Source organism: Symphalangus syndactylus, chromosome 13 (assembly GCF_028878055.3).
Source record: "Symphalangus syndactylus isolate Jambi chromosome 13, NHGRI_mSymSyn1-v2.1_pri, whole genome shotgun sequence".
In the NCBI taxonomy this organism is placed as follows: domain Eukaryota; kingdom Metazoa; phylum Chordata; class Mammalia; order Primates; family Hylobatidae; genus Symphalangus; species Symphalangus syndactylus.
The window spans coordinates 95,846,787-95,853,750 of NC_072435.2; the positions used below are offsets into that span (position 1 = coordinate 95,846,787).

The window sequence follows — 6,964 nt, forward strand, 5'->3', positions numbered from 1 at the left end:
ATCGAGTGCAGTGCCGGTGGGACCCAGTACACCCTCCGCAGCCGCTGGCCTGAGTGCTAAGCCCCTCACTGCCCAGGGCAGGCAGGGCGGGCCGGCTGCTCCGAGTGGGGGCGGGGGGCGCCAAGACCACGCCCACCCGGAACTCCAGCTGGCCCGCAAGCGCCGCGCGCAGCCCGGGTTCCCGCTCCCTCCACACTCCCGGCAAGCTGAGGGAGCCGGCTCCCGCCTTGGCCAGCCCAGAAAGAGGCTCCCACAGTGCAGCGGTGGGCTGAAGGGCTCCTCAAGTGCCACCAAAGTGGGAGCCCAGGCAGAGGAGGTGCCAAGAGCAAGTGAGGGCTGTGAGGACTGCCAGCATGCTGTCGCCTCTCAATACTGCATTGTATAGGTATACCAAAATTTGTTTACTTATTCTTCTATTGATAGCCATTTGAGTTGTTTCCAATTTTGGGGGGGGAAGGGTGTTATAAATAAAGCTTATATAAGTATTCTTGTATTTTTGTGAACATGTTTTTATTTCTTTAGGAGCAGAATTGCTGGATCCTAGGGCAGGTATATGTTTAGCTTTATAAGACACTGCTAAACACTCTTCCATAGTGCTTGTACCATTTCACTTTTCTACCATTTATGAATTCAAGTTCCAATTACTCCACATTCTTATCAATGAGAACACGATTTTAATGACCAAACATCTAACAACTAGACTAGTTGTTAGATGTTTAGATGTCAGTTGTTAGATGCTTTAGAGAGTTTCTACATTTTCACCAGTATAAATAGTAATAATGAAGTTCTTGACTATAAATCCTTGACTTCACCTGTAAGAGATATTTTCAAGGGAAAAGTAACCCGACTTTTTATTTCTATATGGTGTATCATTCAGTAAGTAAGTGGTTAAATTTACTAGCAACAATAATAGAACAGATAATGTAAAACTGCAGCTGACTGAAAAACAATTTCAAGGTGGCTTTGATGTGCATTTCTTCCATAGTTACATTTGAAGTGAACAGATGACTAAAATTCCAGGGCTCGAAAGCACTTCAAACACAAGAGTAACCCAAGGTAATAGTATCTCTCTATTTCTCCATGCCCCTTTCCCTTCCCTTCCCTCCCTTCCTCTTCCCTTCTCTTTCTTCTCCTCCTCTCTCCTCTTCTTCTCTACTTTTCTTTTCTCCTCTCTCTTCTTCTCTCTCTTCTTACCTCTCTCCCTTCCCATACTTATATCCATTCATCATGTCTGGATTCTGAAATAAAGTTTGAGTTAAGCCGTATCACAAAAACATGCTACTGACTTGAGAGAACTTTGACCCTTTCAGCCATCTGTGTGGTAGCATTTGCAGAAACATGGCAGCCAGGCTTGAGAGGAACTGCCAGGTGAATCCACTTCCCTTTCCTCCTCAGCTTTCCCCAGTGGGGCTGGAAGGCATGGCCCTTTCAGCCAGGGCTCATGGCAGAGCAGAACTAACCTCCCTTATCAAAACTGGGGAAGGAGGCAGAGCTTTTCTGGTAAACCTCCCTCTTTGCCACACATTTCCTGTGGAAAGACTGTCACAGGGAAGGAGGAGCTATTATAATGAGATCATCAGGTGTGGGAGTAGCTATCTCAAGTGCCTTGAGGTGAGACCTTTAGAATTCTGTTTGGGGTCCACGGGAAGGGTCTCCAGAAAACTCTCAGAAAATATGAACTAAACCTAAGGGTTTATGTGCACATTTTTCTGAGAAGAGGGTCTGTCTACACAGTAGACCCTTGAACAACTTGGGTTTGAACTGCATGGGTCCACTTACACACATATGTATTTCAATAAAAGTTATATCAGCCGGGTGCGGTGGCTCATGCCTGTAATCCCAGCACTTTGGGAGGCTGAGGCAGGTGGATCACGAGGTCAGGAGTTCAAGACCAGCCTGGCCAAGACGGCAAAACCCCGTTTCTACTAAAAATACAAAAACTACCTAGGCGTGGTGGTGGGCGCCTGTAATCCCAGCTACTCGGGATGCTGAGGCAGGAGAATTGCTTGAACCTGGGAGGCAGAGGTTGCAGTGAGCCGAGATCGTGCCACAGCACTCTAGCCTGGGTGACAGAGCAAGACTCCATCTCAAAAAAAAAAAAAAAGTTATATGAAGTGTGCCTACCTCTCCTGCCTCCCCTTTCACTCTTCTACCTGTTTTACCTCTTCTGCCTCTCCCACCACTAAGATAGCAAGACCAACCCCTCCTCTTCCTCCTCCTTCTCAACTTACTCAACACGAAGATGATGAGGATAAGACCTTTATGATGATCCACTTCCACTTAATAAATAGTAAATAGTAAATAAATTGTCTCTGTCTTATAACTTTCTTAATAACATTTCTTTTTCTTTAGCTACTTTATAGTAGCTTTCTTCTGCTCTCTCCTCTTCTCTACTTTTCTTTTCTCCTCTATATTATATATATGTATATATGTATATACACACACAGTATATAATACATGTAATGTACAAAACATGCATTAATAGAGTGTATATGTTATTGGTAAGGCTTTGAGTCAGCAGTAGGCTATTAGTAGTTAAGTTCCTGGGGAATCAAAAGTTATATGCAGATTTTTGACTGCATGAGTGTCAGTGCTCCTGACTACTACATTGTTCAAGGGTCAACTGTATTCTATAGCTGTCACCATATTCTCAAAGTTACCCAAGGGCCAGAAGAGGATAAGATTTGCCCAGAATGCGCTACAGATAATGTGCTAAGCTGAAGGAAACCTAATAATTATGTAGTGGCTTTGCGACCACTGCCTGAGATGCCCTTTGTGAAAAAGCCTAATTATTTGGCTTAAGCATCTTTCTCATTTCACTTTCCCTTTTCCACATCTAACTTCCTTGGTTTATTCTCTATCATATTTCACCTGTCTTATTCCTTAATTTGGGGTTGTCTTCTCTTTCTTGTCCTTCTCCATATCTCTCTTCTTCTTTCTCTAATGCAATAGATAACCAGAGGAGTTTGGCTTATAGTGGTGAGGTGGTCAGGTAGGTCAGAACATCTTCGATTGATTCCTCTTTCATCTTTTCCCACCTTTCTAAATAGTGAATATAAGATATTAGAATTAAATAGGTAAAGTCATTTTGAAAGAGTCTGCGTAGTTTTCTCTCAAGCCATGTAACATCTGACTATAATATATTATAAAGCATAATGATGAACACCCCAGAAGAATAATGCTAACATCCTTCAGAAATTAATGGGAAATACTATGAATACTGTGAATAAATAGCCATAAAAGCTGGTTAAATCTTGTTACTTAAAGAACTATTTAAAAATAATACTACTTATATAACCAAAGTGAATCTCATTTTTCTGAAAATCAAACAATTATGCACAGCAAGGGCAAACTTCTTGGCTTTTGCTAACTACAGAATTTTTTGACAAAATAGCTTTTTATGTTTTCAGAATGCTGGTTGTTTTAAAGTTGTTTCCAAGATTGCATGCCCAAAGATCATCATCTTTCATTTCTTTTTTTTTTCTTAGTAGTTTCAACTGAAAGATCAGTTTTCAATCTTTCACATTTTAAAAAATGATGTAATGCTTCCTTGATTATTTCAGCAGAACATAGAATCAGAATAACACAGTTTAGAGTTCTCAGATACTTCCTTTTTAATCTTCTTTAGGAACATATTTCATAATGAGTTCTGGCCTAAAATGTGATCCTGGTTTTCATCAGATTTCAAAAGTTCTGTTCTCAGCTAAAATGAGGTAGAGAGTCAAATGACTTTTGGCTTTTTGATTTAGTATTCGTGGTTTCACACAGTTTTAATATGTTTGAGGACAAGATTTCATTTCGAGGAGAAGGGTTTAAAGCCCCAGTAATCCAACATAGCCCTGTGAGTTACACTTTCTCAAATGGAGGCTATAATGTTTTTATATTTTTTAGAAAGACTGATGAAGACCATGGTTCTTGTGGATAAATCCATCAATGTATTTGGGACAAAACTGGTCTTTAAAACATATAAATGTTATTTTGCTCCCTATTTAAAACTCCGAAGATGCCTGTATCACTTGTCTGTCACTGCACAACACACCACCACAGTTTTTTTGTTTTTAGAACACAAAACTATTTTCTCACAATTCTGTGGGTTGGGCTCTGCTAGGTGGTTGGTCTGCTGGTCTCCCCGGTCACTCTTGTGACTATAGTCATCTCAAGTTCGACTGAGGTTGGGTGGACTAGACAGCCTCCTAGGGAGCGGATGCTATTTGTTGATCATGGTGCTCTGGTTCTCCTCCAAATGGTACTCATGCCCTAGTTGGCTAATTTTTTTTTTTTTTACATGATGGACTCAGAGCAGCACTGTAAGGAGAGATGAAAGCTGCAGGGCCTCAATGTCACTTCTTCCACATTCTCTTGGTTACAGGGCCAGACCTAGTTCAAGGAGAAGAAAAACGGACTTTACCTCTTGATGAGAGGAGCCTCAAAGTCACATTGCAAAGGAGCATCCATACAGAGATACGAAGATTGTTTGGTCATCTTTGCAAACCATCTACCATAGCTCTTCCTCACAGGTAGAACAGAAAACAAATATTTACTATGGCCTACAAGTCCGCACATCACCTGATGCCTGCCTTCCTTTTCAATCTTGTATTGTTCTACTCATCCTTTTTTTTCACAGGCCTTCTTTCTGTTATTCAAACTTGCCCACCTTGCAGTTCCCTCTGTCTAAAGTGCTCCTTCCTCAAATCTTGGCTCCTTCTCAACATTCAGTTCTCAGTTCAATGTCATTTCCTCAGAATGTTTAAAGTTGCCTCTTCAACTTTCTTAGCTTCTTTTTGTTTTATTATTGTATGTACTTTTATCTATTTTATTTATCACTCTCTGAAATTACCTTATTATTTATTTATTTATTTATTTATCTTTAAATTTTGATAGGTTTTTGGGGGAACAGGTAGTTTTTGGTTACATGGATGAGTTCTTTAGTGCTGATTTCTGAGATTTTAGTGCACCCATCACCCAAGCAGTGTACACTGTACCCAACGTGTAGTCTTTTATCACTCACCCACCTCCCACCTTTTCCTTTCAGTCCCTAAAGCCCATTGTATCACTCTTTATTATTATTATTATTGTTGGTTATTTGAGATGGAGTCCCACTCTGTCGCCAGGCTGCAGTGTAGTGGCGCGATCTTGGCTCACTGCAACCTCCGCCTCCTGGGTTGAAGTGACTCTCCTGCCTCAGCCTCCCAAGTGGCTGGGACTACAAGCATGTGTCACCATGCCCAGCTAATTTTTGTATTTTTAGTAAAGACGGGGTTTCACCATGTTGGCCAGCATTGTCTTGATCTCTTGACCTCATGATCCGCCCACCTGGGTCTCCCAAAGTGCTGCGATTTCAGGCGTGAGCCACTGTGCCTGGCCGTTGTATCATTCTTATGCCTTTGCGTCCTCACAGCTTAGCTCCCACTAATAAATGAGAACATACGATGTTTGGTTTTCCATACCTGAGTTACTTCACTTAGAATAATAGTCTCTGATTCCATCCAGGTTGCTGTGAATGCCATTATTTATTTCATTCCTTTTTATGGCTGAGTAGTAATTCAATGGTGTGTGTGTGTGTGTGTGTGTGTGTGTGTGTATATCACATTTTCTTTATCTACACATTGATTGATGGGCATTTGGGCTGGTTCCATATTTTCGTGATTGCAAATTTTGCTGCTATAAACCTGCATGTGCAAGTGTCTTTGGAATTGCCTTATTAAAAATATGCTTATTGCTTATTTTCCTACTAGGATATGAGTTCTATGAAAGCTAGGGCTTTGTCTGTTTTGTTTATTTTTTCTATGTGCAGGGACTAAAATAGGCCTATAATAATTGTTCTCAACATTAACTACACTTTGGAGCCACTAAGAGGGTGCACCCAAGCTGCACTCCAGACAACTGGTGGTGCCAAGTGATCTCAAAGGGCAGCTAAGGTTAGGAACCACTGGCCTTGCCTGAAAAACTTTATAGAAGAGATAGAAATAGGACTAAGTCTTAGGGAGAATGTAAGATTTCAACAGGTGGAGGAAGGGCGGCCTTCCTGTCAGGGTGGGCATAGGAAAAACAAAGAGGTTAGGAAAAGGAAGTTGCACAATGAGCAATGCCAAGACAAGCCCTGTAAACTTGATTTAGTAAGCAGTTGCTACCTCAATTATTTTTCCTGAATTTTCCAAGCAAGCTCTGATTTGAAATATATTATTCCATTTTCCACTTAAACCAACAAAACATCTTTTAACATTTCAGCATCCAAACTTCATTTCTTTTTCTTTCTTTTTTTTTTTTTTTTTTTTTTGATAGGGTCTTGCTCTGTTGCGTAGGCTAGAGTGCAGTGGCATAATCATGGCTCCTGCAGCCTCCACCTCACAGGGCTCAAGCAATCCTCCCAGCTCAGCCTCCCAAGTAGCTGGGACTATAGTCACACACCACCACGCCTGACTAAATTTTTGTAGAGATGGGGGTCTCTCTTCATTGCCTGGGTTCAAGTGATTCTCTCACCTCAGCCTCCCAAACTGCTTGGATTATAGGCATGAGCCACTGGACCTGACCCCCAAACTCCATTTTAAATGCCTGGAGGAAGCCATGCTAGATTCTGTTAAATTGATCAATGTTAGTGTTTACCCAGAACAATTTAACTCAGAAGAGTAAGGCCATCCTTTTCTTATAGCCGTGACACTACTGAGCCATCATCAGGGGTTGTGACTTGCTTCTTTCTTCCAAATGCCTCTCAGATCTACCTGTGACTTTCTGTCCCCATTACCATGAGCCATTTCCGCTTTACTGGGTAAATGTACCAGCCTGGCTGAGGTTTCCAACTCTTTCCTCTTCCTGTCTCCAATCTCCAATCTTTTCTAACAGACCAATTATAAGACATCACTCTCGTTGCTTCTATGCCCTCCTTAAGAACCTAGAGTGGCTTCCTCCAGGCATTTCCCATATTCGGGAATATATTTTCTGAAGGAAAATACAGGAATTATCACCT

General features: G+C 41.4%; 1 long non-coding RNA gene across 1 annotated transcript; it reads left to right on the plus strand.

Moving 5' to 3' along the window:
- Nucleotides 1–237: 237 nt before the first annotated feature.
- LOC129460080 (uncharacterized) lies at nt 238–4,469 on the plus strand. Its single transcript, XR_008650158.1, has 3 exons — nt 238–385; nt 986–1,056; nt 4,370–4,469. It is a non-coding gene; the product is annotated as an uncharacterized lncRNA (long non-coding RNA).
- Nucleotides 4,470–6,964: the final 2,495 nt, after the last annotated feature.